The sequence below is a fragment of the Macrobrachium rosenbergii genome, unplaced genomic scaffold, assembly GCF_040412425.1.
Source record: "Macrobrachium rosenbergii isolate ZJJX-2024 unplaced genomic scaffold, ASM4041242v1 13908, whole genome shotgun sequence".
In the NCBI taxonomy this organism is placed as follows: domain Eukaryota; kingdom Metazoa; phylum Arthropoda; class Malacostraca; order Decapoda; family Palaemonidae; genus Macrobrachium; species Macrobrachium rosenbergii.
The window spans coordinates 3,655,798-3,668,221 of record NW_027100725.1 but is presented as its reverse complement, the minus strand read 5'-3'; positions in this window follow the sequence as shown (position 1 = coordinate 3,668,221).

The window sequence follows — 12,424 nt, the reverse complement described above, 5'->3', positions numbered from 1 at the left end:
ATAGTCGTGGAACATAGAGAGAGAGAGAGAGAGAGAGAGAGAGAGAGAGAGAGAGAGAGAGAGAGAGAGAGAGGAGATGTTATCAGTGACAAGTAAATTAAGACCAACGGATGGCACGTTCAAGTTTTCAAGGTCCCAAATATTTTCTTCTTTTGAAAATCGAGGGTTTTCCTTTAGGATAAATAGGCCTATTGTCTCCTCCACTCTAGACATGAATATTTATATAAATAAACAGAATTCACTTATTTTTCAGCGAGGTACTTGATCAATATTCGGAGAGCCAATTCTCTCTCTCTATCTCTCTCGCTCTCTCTCTACTGACGGTTATGAGTCTAGACTGTTGAGAAAACTCGATAATTTCCTTCATAAATCTTCTATTCATGTTGCAGGTATGGGTTAAATGAAAAGTGTTGTATTCTATATCAATAACTAGTGGACGTTATTTGAGTAATTAGGACAATAATCGATGTATTAAAACTTACAATAGCATAATAAGGACTGCGTGGGTCTGTGAGATAAGAAAGCTTCAGAGGAAGTGGCGAAGGGACTCAGGAGCACCACATTCACTCTCGACCTTTTGGCTTCGGGAATAAGGGCGAGTTTCACTCTTCGGGTTGAGGGAGGGTATCGTTATCTCTCTCTCTCTCTCTCTCTCTCTCTGCGGTTTATACACAGCTTTGATTTTTGTATTTTCATAACGTAACCTTCAAGGCAAGTGGTTCTGAATACAAACTTCGGCATTACTTCCTTGACACTTATTTTTTTGTTATTAATCACCCTTTGGAGCAGGGTTCAGATAATCCTGCAGCATCATTTAGTAAAGGTCAAAATCTTCTTTGAAGGATATTTTTTTGATTTAGCTGCAGTGAACAGTTGGCCAGAGATGATAAAAGTTTCAAGTCGAAGCCACACATACATACATACATACATACATATATACATATATGCAAACAACCTCTCCATCTCTATATAGTCTAAATAAAGTTGATCACACACACAGACATGTGTGTATTTGTAGATATATATATTATATATATATATATATATATTATATATATATATATATATATATATATATATATATATATATATATATATATATATATATATATATATATATGTACATATATATGAGTTTGAGTGTGTGTATACATTCCCGTACCAAGAACGTTTTTTGACAATCATTACAATAATTATTATTGTAATCAAAATAATTATAATAATAATAGTTATTATTATTATCATCATTACTATTAGTGACTGCTCTCTGGCGTCGCATGAAGACCCAGCAAGACCTCTTCAGTAGCGTGTGACACACACCGACCACTTCACGCTATAAAAACAAAAAAATATGGAAGACCTGATTATCAAAAAACGTCCACCCAAAAGCAGCAGAAAGCAGCAAAGGCTTGAATGAGGTCTAAAGGAGGCGAGATATTATTAATACCACCAGCTGCTGAAGGACGCCTTAAATGGCTCTTCTTCGGCCATTTGGGCTCTCAAATGGAAAGCACGACAAAGGCTAATATTGGTCAAGCAGATTGCACCAACTGCTTTTGAAAGCCCACAATTCAACTCTTTGAAGCATTGTATCAAAAGTCAACATTATGAATTGCCACCTAAGTAATGATTAGATGCCACTGGGTTCTTTCAGAGCCTATGCAAAGCGACAAGTGTCTTCCATTCAATGGAGGTCAGGAGACGTTTAAAGGCTCTAGTATTTTTACGACCCCTTCACTCCACCCTCCTCCAAGCCCCAGAGACTGGTCACTCGTCTCCTCTTCATCATACCTACAATACAAATGAGGACATGCACGTTGTCATAGCAACAACTCTCTCAGCACAATACATAAGGACACTTGTCATATTCAACTGCAGTATTATCAGCACCTTCACACTTGTCCTTGTCGGGCACGTAAGGACACTCGTCATCTGTTGAGAGTCCCACTATGATATTCTATCTAAATAATCAACAATCATTTCCTAATATCTTTTATAAGTAAACAGCATCAAAATGCTGAACAGTGCATTTCCATTTGCTTGTGCTTAACCCAGTGATTATGTGTCAAAGAGCATGGTATTTTCCATGCCAATTCATATGCATCACTAAATGAGTCCCCGTGACTGTGTCATCAACAGGAGGGAATTACAAAAAGAAATACAGGGACGCAGTTAATGAAACATGAACCCAACTTTGTACATATTATTTCATTATATATAAGTCATTTCCAGCGAAGAATGACTCAAACGAGAAACTCTTCCTCCTCTGACTGAAAATGGAGCGAGTTTCCTCCCTCGAAAGGCACGACGATGTCTGCTTGCGCTGCTCTTCCTCCATTGAACAGATTGACACCGAAGCAAGACTCAGCAGTTCATGGCTGCAACACATTTGTTGATCAAAACTCCTGGGAATTAAAGATATGGAATCTCACGGCACATGAACTTTTCTTCTCGTTAAGAACGTTCAAATAAACTGTACAATAAGCGTATGAAGAATGAAATATACAAATAATGCACTATTAATTACCTCTTCCATAACACGGAAATGGTTTTGTAAACATATAAAGTAAGTTGGGCTGTATGTATTCAGAAGTACACTGCATCAGTTAATCGTTACAAAGCGAAATTTGACCACATTTCCTGCAGAAGTGCAATTTCAAACGAGGTCATCTTCGTCCACTATGATTCTGAACACTAGAGCAAGTTCAAGTGAACTAACAATGAAGAATGAAGTAGCATAAGCTTTTATTCACACTGTAGATATTCTACATGTGTGCAACTGCATGATATATAAAACTATAAAATAACAGATATACTCGTGGATGCATGAAAACCTCCATAATGCCCCGAATCTTTTCGCTTCGTTGATCGCAGAGGTTGCCAGTGTGACACATGAGATAAATGACCCTTTGCGACTCACAAACAATTAATACCGTTGACCACGTCTATCCTTTCTACAAAACAATTACTCACAAAAGGATTCATTATACGTTAGGGCACAGGGTAGGGGCCATCTTAGCTAATCATCACAGAAATGATAATTACAACATGAAAAGCTGAAAGCAGTCCCCGCAGATCTTCAAGGAAGTATTGCGATACACAAGAGATGTCCCAGTTGGATACAACACACACACACACACACACACATCAGGTAATGATGGCAGGTAGGGTAGATAGACACTAAAGAAGCAAAGATTCTGCATTTTACCATGATATGGAGAGAGGGAACTGATGAGAGTTGGGGGCGGGGGTATAGGTTGGGGGGTGGAATGGGTGGGAGGGGGAGGTTGGAGGATGGTCACAGGAATAAGCAGACATTTCCTCATATATTCTGACCAGATTTGAATAACTCAACATACCTTTGTTCTGTTCGAGCTCATTTACTGGGAATATAAACAACATTGCCTCTTTCAGCCGTGCCTTCTCTCTCTCTCTCTCTCTCTCTCTCTCTCTCTCTCCCATCAAGCGCCCAGACTTTTCCCTCCCCTTTTTTGCAAATCTGCCAGAGTCTTCGACTTCACAGCAAAACTGTGACATTCAAGCATTAATATATATAAATATATAACAACTATCTGCTGAACCGAGAGAAAATCAAATTATAGACGGTAAAGAAAAACATTCATAAATATTACGTACATTTGTATGATGGAAAACTACCCCCGCCAATAAAACACAATGTCAAATTTCTATGCTAATTCTTTCAATAAAAAAAAATTAAAAAAAACCTTATACTCGGTTAACGTGAAATGAATCTCCACATAGATCCAGGGAATGCCAACCCCGTCGCCTTCCTCAATCATGTGCCAGGTGGGTCCCACCAAGGTGAGGTGAGGTGAGTCACTTGCATAAAAGTGAGTCACAATGGAGCAGCTCAGAAAATTCCATGATTAATGAAGTGAAATGATAGGCAGGCAGTGCCTTTCCAGAGCTCAGTCACACGGTAAACACGGTAGTCTGACGAAGAGGTTAATGTTTAAATAAGAATAAAAATAATAAAAACTGTAAGAAAAACAACAATGAAGGCGCTTTGCGATGTTGCTATTCGAATGGTCTCTGTCACGTTGTTGTTCTTCATGCTGCGATATTGATTTGGGTGCTACGCTAAAGCTTCGTAGTCGACGTTTTATTCCACAATGAATTTGCCGTCCAAATGTTGGTCAAAAATAAATGATCAGCGACATTTATATAATGTGTTTGTGACCTGGAAGATGGCGACAAATCGCTTTTCCCTTGATACACAGTTTAGTGTCGTTTATGACAGCGTTGGCATTTAAATCTAAAGGAAAATTATGAAAAACTCTTTTCGATTCTGCATCGACGCCATGTTAGGCGACGCATTCCTTTGATCCAGGAATCATTTCATTGGGACTGCAAGAAAATGAAATAAAGTAAAGACAACTTCTTCAACCAGAAATTATCATAAAGTCAAAACAATCTCGAGACATACCAATAAAAACTGACTTCTAACTAATTGTTAAAAAGAGGTCATGCAAACAGGACTGCAGCAAACTAAGTCAATATGAAATGAGAGAGAGAGAGAGAGAGAGAGAGAGAGAGAGAGAGAGAGAGACTAACGATGTCACTAAGGCCCTCAAGTCATGTCTCCATTAAGAATGTAGAGAAGAATTAGGGAAGTCCCGGGAGAGACGAAGACTACAAAACTCAATTCTGCTGCATCCAAATCCACGTCAGACGCTGTGCATACAACTCCCACCCACAGCAAACCTTGACAATATAGCTGTCGAGTCGTCCTTCTTCCTTCTTGCCAGCGAGAGAAGGAAGGCGTTCTTCGCGCCCTGATCCGGAGAAACCCCCCCGCCTCCCCCAACCCACCCACCTCCTCATCTCTCTCTTGTAGTTCCTCCTCTCTCCTCACGCGGCCACCTCAGGTTTCCAGAGTTGATCTGCCACTGTTCGATCTCCTGCTGCTGCTGCCTTCCTCCCCTCCGCTCTGACTGACTTCGAAGCAAAGGAGAATCACTTATTACGCGCTGCACAAAACTCGAGAGGAAAAGCCAAAGCATTCTTTCAAAACTGACTTGCACTGCCTGAACTACTGCACAAGTGCCGGACACTTCAGAAGCACACGTACAGTACAGTACAGTACAAATAAAAAGGAAAAAGCAACCAGGCTAAAATGCAGCATACACTCAGTTAAAGATGCTTTACAACTGTAGCACAACCAAGCAAGGAAAAAAGCGCCGAGTTTCTCGCACCGAGTTCTCTGTACAGCTGCTGGCATATAATCATGCCATCGTAAAATATATCTATCATTTGCGGTTTCTGTATGATGCCAAAAGCGGGCGCGGCCCATGAAACTTAATCACGGCCCAGTGGTGGCTCATTCTATATCGCCGGAACAACGATTATGGCTAGCTTAAACCTTAAATAAAAATCTCTGATAGCTAGAGGGCCGCAATTTGGTATGTTTCATGATTAGAGGGTGGATGATCGACATACCAATTTGCAGCCCTCTAGCCTGCTCAGTAGTTTTTTAAGATCTGTGGGCGGACAGAAAAGGTGTGGACAGACAGACGGAGCCGGCACAATAGTTTTCTTTTACAGAAAACTAAAACGATGTTTTCTATGGAGTGAAAACAAATCAATTTATGGGACCAAACATATCCTGCAACTAACTCTGGTAACCCACACCCATCCCATCCACGCACCCCCCAACCCCGCCCACCCACAACCTACCCCACAAAAAAAAAAAAAAACACACACACACACACACACACACACAAAAGGTGAAGCTCCGAAACAATCTGACTGAAGATACAAATCCCATTCCTCTCTGACACCGAGGTCTTCCTCCCTTCTTGCACGCTCGAGAATTTCACTGCCCCAAATAATCTACGAAAGGCGATCGAATGAACAGTAAACCACTCTGGAAAAAATGAAAGCGCCATCGGAGGAACATGCTTATCGACGAGAGAGAGAGAGAGAGAGAGAGAGAGAGAGAGAGAGAGAGAGAGAGAGAGAGAGATTTTGGGTGGGACTGGAGTGAATTAATGAATGATGAAACTGAGGCTGCTATAAAAGAAAAATTCAAGCCGAGTACATCACTCACCGAATATGCTTCACAGTCAGTGAGTCAACTGCCTAGGTTACAAAGATTACAAAACCTGTTGCGTCGTTAGAACTGTTGGACAGAGGCTGCATGCTGACACCTGTCTCTCTCTCTCCCATCTCCGCATTGCAATCAATATTTGCAGGTGGAAATACAGATGAACAAAAGCTCAAATGATGCTGGTCTTCCTCCTATCAGGGTGACCTGAAGTCTGCCATTTCATACGGGACAGTCAAATTGAGATTATTAGTGAAGCTCGCTTGCAGCTTGATGAAAGATAGAAACACTGGCTTGAAATCTTTTGTCGATCTGGAGCAAAAATGTAGACACTCGGAACAAACACATGCTGAAGGCACTCATAAGCTGACTGAAATGGATCAAAAGCAATCATACAGTAATAGAGAAATATGCACTTACGAACGGTTCAGCTCTGGCTGTGGTAAGCATGCAAGAAATGAATGAAGAGTTTTTAGTTTATTATCATTGTATTTCAACTTCACTATGTACATAAAGCTTCACAGTCTTATTCTATATTTAGAAAAAAGTCGTCGGGTTTTGCACGAGCACCCCTGCAGACACGAAAAGAATACCTTTCCGCCTCAGCGCTCGGTCATGGTGGCCATCCCGATATGAAATTGCGTGCTGAAGTTCTCAGCCAATTTTCACAGAAGAAATGGTCCAAATTTTTCATATGAAATTATTCCTGGTTCCTGTCAAGATTTGCGTCAGTGAGGAAACTTGAAGAAAAAGAAGGTGAACGTCACTCCTTCAAATGAGATCTTTATGACAGCACAACGGAAACTGGAGAAATGAAATCCACCCCAGAAAGGTTTCAGAGGTAAATAAAGAAATTAATAAACACTTTAATTCATTCACCAAGCGTTGTTCCGTTTCTGTCTACCCGAGGCAGATTCAGAATCATTCTAGTACAAACACGGGAACAAAGAGAGAGAGAGAGAGAGAGAGAGAGAGAGAGAGAGAGAGAGAGAGAGAGAGAGCGGGTTTAAAACTTCAATATGGAATGGTCAGGGTAATGAAATCAAACGCCGACCGCAGGCAGGCTGTTATCCGAACCCCTAATTCATTGATGCCATATATATACAGCGGAAATTTCCGATTCTCTCTTATTTCCGTTAATAACAATAAAGAAAGACAAAGGATGCACAAAGTGTCCTGGAATCTCCCAAGTGAAAATAATTGAAGTCTTGGAAACATTAAATTACAAAGAAGAAATGAAATAAAAATCCAGTCAGTGTAAAACTGAAAGCCAAAGTTTCATTTATACGGAGTTGCAGCCAAACACAAAAGTCTCGTGTTTATAAAAACAAACCAAAGACTAATTAAATGAGTCCTACTCTATTTCTGGCATTGCACATCATCCAGCGATCAATGAATCTATGCCATCTCTGATGGATGTGGCCACTGCACCCCAGGGGAGACTATGGGGTGGGGGTGAGGGAGGAAGAGGGATCTACTCCAACGTATCATCATCATATGGACTCGAATAGAAGAAAGAAAGAGAGAGAGTGAGGAACAAGGCGAGGGTGAGATGAAGCGACCCTATGTGCATTATTAGAGCTGCTTTCTCGATCCTTTGTTTACTTCTGGATTTTTCTAGCTCTGGTGGGAGAGTTCTGGCATGGAAAATGAGAACACTTGACTTACTTTTGCTGCCCCAAAAAAAAAAAAAGGGAAATAGAGGTATGTAGTAAAGTTGTAAAGCTTATTGATAATGAAGATGAAATGAGTTGGAATGCAGACCAGATACATGGCGGAACTGATGACAGTGTCTGTCTGCTGGGTGTCTACAGCCACATGAAAGGTGCCTGGTCTCCTGCTGATCAGCGAAAGCCTTCGCTTCCATTGGGTGGTTCCTGCCTAAATTGCTCAGTTATCTGGACTTCATGCAGATTATCTAACATGATACCATCCGTGATTTGTTAACCCACAGTGAGATACATGAGGGAAAGAAGGCGTCAGGTGTTTCCAACATAAATCTCCTCACAAGAAGACACAGAACAGACGGAGAGGCAGACAGACGCTCTGCTTCAGCAGCATTTAGGACACACACACACACACACACACACACACACACACACAAAGGAGAAAAAGCATCGAGTTTCATCTCTTCGAGGAAGAACAAGAGAAAAGCGGGTTTCAGTTGACTGAGAAAAGGTGAGACGGAACAAGATACAAGGGACTCAGTTGGGATGAGCTTTTCGAGGAAAAGGACACAGAGGGGGCGGGGGCGGGGGCGGCACTACAAGAAAGAGAGAAGACACACGCTGTGATGCAATTTGTTCTGAGGCTGCGCATCACGTCCACAGTGATATCAATACCCTCATATGCTCTCTGTCAAGAACATAAAAAAATTGACTCTCCCACTCTGCTTTCATTATCCCTATGTCGTAGAAATGGGAAAAAAGGAAAAAGGCAAGAGAGCAGATTCAGGAACGAATGACACGCAATGGCTGCTGAAAATTCAGATCTGAAGGGAATTAATTCCAGCTGAAATACTCAGTCCGTTAAAAAAGTGCCGAACCTCAAGCGACGTTGAAAGGACTGAAATGGACAACACAAACTCAGAAACTCGACTTCCCCTTTATTCCTTTAATGGTAGTGGTAGTAACAGTAGTAGTAGAAGCAGGTTCATTCCCTTGGAAAAGGAATATTGCACTTAAAATACATTGTCAAATAATAATGCATATTACCAGTAAATAACAGTGACATAATATACCTTGATACATCTACAAAGTTAAATACACTTATAATTGGAGAATTTCATTACTACATTAAAACTTCCTTTGATTATATCTATTTATCATAATTATGGAATAAACAAATATTGAATGTCTTAAAATAAACAAATTTAAGTCTTTAACACCTTAATGAATGATAAGATAGAGCAAATAAATGAAGAGTTCGTCAAAACTTACATCTGTGTGCCCACAATATCCTTTAAATCACGATATATATACAACTGTACTCCTGAAGACCTTGCTTAGACTACTAAAAGAACTTTAGAATCTTAAGAACCAGACAAGATTACGTAATTTATTTACACTTCGCAAATTTAAACTACCACTTAAAATTAACGACATGGTTTTACTGACTAAATATATTTGTATTTCTGCATTAACAAGGACATTATTCAATTCTCCTTCATTCTAATATTCTAATGCCAAAACGAGATGGGTACTGGGCATGACCTGTAGGGTAAACAGCATCCATTCTCAGTAACAGTATATCACACCAAGACCTTCAATTACGTTTAACTCCGATACCACGGAAAGAGAGAGAGAGAGAGAGAGAGAGAGAGAGAGAGAGAGAGAGAGAGAGAGAGAGAGAGAGACAGATATTGTGTCAAAGAACGTAATCTAACCTTCCTCATAGCATAAGCAAAGAAAGCATCAAGAGGCAAGCAAGCTCCAGTCACACCAGGTAGGATATGTACCTGAAATATTGCACAAATTAAAATGATCTCTTAGCACAAAACTTGAGCAGGACTATACTGTACGGCATTAAAAACAGCTACCGGCACTTTATTTTTTGACATGAGAGAGAGAGAGAGAGAGAGAGAGAGAGAGAGAGAGTTATGCGAGAGAGAGAGAGAGAGAGAGAGAGTTATGCGAGAGAGAGAGAGTTATGCGAAACACTAATTCTCATGCGTGAGCCCCATTACACTGTTTTCATAATTAGGACAACAAAAGAAAAGAAAGCTATAAACAGGATGCTCCAGTCATGACAGGTATTCAGTGACTTTAGATATTTTAAAAACAAAATGATCCACCATCATTAACATATGCAAAAATACTTTACAAGGTGTTAGAGTGAAAAAACATTTGAACATCATGAATGAGAGAGAGAGAGAGAGAGAGAGAGAGAGAGAGAGAGAGAGAGAGAGAGAGAGAGAGATAAGCTGTTATCATGAGTGGAAAGAAAGCTTATTCCGAATCGCTGAACGTGATGAATGTCCACTGAGCTCTTTTTTGCAGAAACGTTGCAGCAATTTCCACTGAAGAAGAAGAAGAAGAAGATCATCAGGAAGCGAAGTCAAGTTCTAGACTGAGTGCTTCATAATCCTCCTTCAGATATCTAAGAAAATAACTTGGCGTCAACATACGAACAAAGTCTCCTTAAACATAAGAAGGGCATAGAATGGACGGTTCAATAAAAAGGAAAAAAAGAGACAAAGCAGAGCTGGAATAAACAGGTGGCAATATCAACTGATGGAAACAACATCACTGCAAACGAGTGTAAATATCGAAGGATTGCCGTCACGACTAATGATGACATGAGGCAGGACACCAGAAGACTACAACAACTACAATGATGTCCATAATTCGGCTTCAGTGTCTCTTTTCCACAGAGGAACTCAGAAAATACCAAGCTGGAAAGAAATAGAAATGCAAAATTTGACGGAAAGTAAAAGAGAAGAAAAGGGAACAAAAACACATAAAAGGCGAGGTCGACTCCCTCCCACCCTCCCTCCTTCCCTCCCTCATGGCCTTTGTCGTCGTCTCGTGATCTACTCCCCATCTATCAGGGATAAGAGAACACCATCAGGGGAGAGAGAGGACTCGTACTTGACGAGAGAGAGAGAGAGAGAGAGAGAGAGAGAGAGAGAGAGAGAGAGAGAGAGAGAGAGAGAGAGAGAGAGGAATTAACGAAAATATGAAGACAAATATCGGATCACCATGTAGAGTAGAAAGCAACTCTCAAGCAACCAGTGCTCAGTCTTGGCAGCAGCCATATTCTACTTCCAACAGATACGTGCATGGCTTTCATGACACCTCTTATGCTACGTGTAATTCAGGGTTTCTCTTCCAAGATTCCTAACGCGTTCTTTCCAGTCTGGAACACATGGAACACTGTACTGAGTTAATCCACAACTAAACTTTCAGAGCAGCGTGACAGGTACTACAAGATCATGGAAGAGAAACGGATTTCAAAATAATTCACTGTCAGTTTAGGTTATGTAACTATAAAATCATTCCCTAACAAGCTAAACACGTTAGGGAAGTATTCCAAAAATGAAGTTTCCTCCTCTCCACTAAAGGCGAGGGCACAAACTGAAATCATGACACAAGAGTTGCAGAGATGGGGGCGGGGGAGTCAGGTGGGGGACAAAGTCACTATGACCTTTGGAGACAGACTGACAACGGTGCCGCGGTAATGGTGGAGGCAGGGGAGTCTCCGAAGCCACCAGGAATTCCGAGGACAAAAGGACGCAAGTGGCATCTACCAGTCTCAGCTCTCAGAATGGAAAAATGAGAGAAGCTGCAATCCTCCAGCACTCCACTTAGAGCTTCAAACTCGAGGGCTTTTGAAGAGGGAATCAAAGTTGCTGATTTAGTTTCACTTGTGGAGTCCAAACAGATATCTGTCGGATATGAAATTATCCGAATAATATTCTGCACATCTTCTGTTTGTTCTTGCAACACCTCAATATGATCGCCAAGAGGGAAAATGCTTCCCTTAAGACCAACAGACGCTGAACTTCCTCAACAGATTTGGGAAAGCGGCTGAAACCCACAACTTTATTTTCCTTTTGGTGAGTCTTGTTGCCTTCATCAAGCATTCTGATTCTAACAGAGTTCAGAAACCATTCTTCAGTCTTCCTTTATTTTCATTGATTGTTATTGCAAAGTGAAGCTCATTTTGATTCATTAAACTTGTATTTTCTGTTTAAAGGATTTTTTTTTCAAAGCTTTCTGTTGACCTTTTGTGTTTCATCTTTCACTTTTTTTTCCAGAACTTTGGTTCATTTCAGAGTCGACTTCATCTTGCTTTTATTTCGTTATTACACACACACACACACACACACACATATATATATATATATATATATATATATATATATTATTATGATTAGCAAGAATTCGCCAGCAAACTACCCCCTCCTTTGTTGTTGTTGGTTGTTCATTTACTGCCAGCCGGCCGGGACGATAGACCATCTGTTCATCGACTTAAAAACAAGGGTTAAAGATTAAAGGCGCTCCCATTTTGATAAATACCTTCTGAGGCAAAAGTAATCTGGCTTGGGGCGTTTCTCCCACAGGCCAAAACCTCTGCGCAGCAGGTAATGAGTCAAAGCATCTGTGTTGGGCGCAACTCTGTCCTATAGGAGGATAAAAGGCAAAAGCCTGGTCTCGGCACACACACGCGGCTGGAAGATATGAGGAACTTCTGTGAAGACGCCCCCAACACCTGGCCCCCATCGATGCCCTGCATCCTGCAACCACGTGGCCCTTTCCAAAGTATACTTCTCCCGTGCCCCTCGGACCGAGTTCCTCGAGCCCACACGCCATTGCTTGAGTCGAGAGTCCCCATCGCCTTGCCGCTTTACGGAAG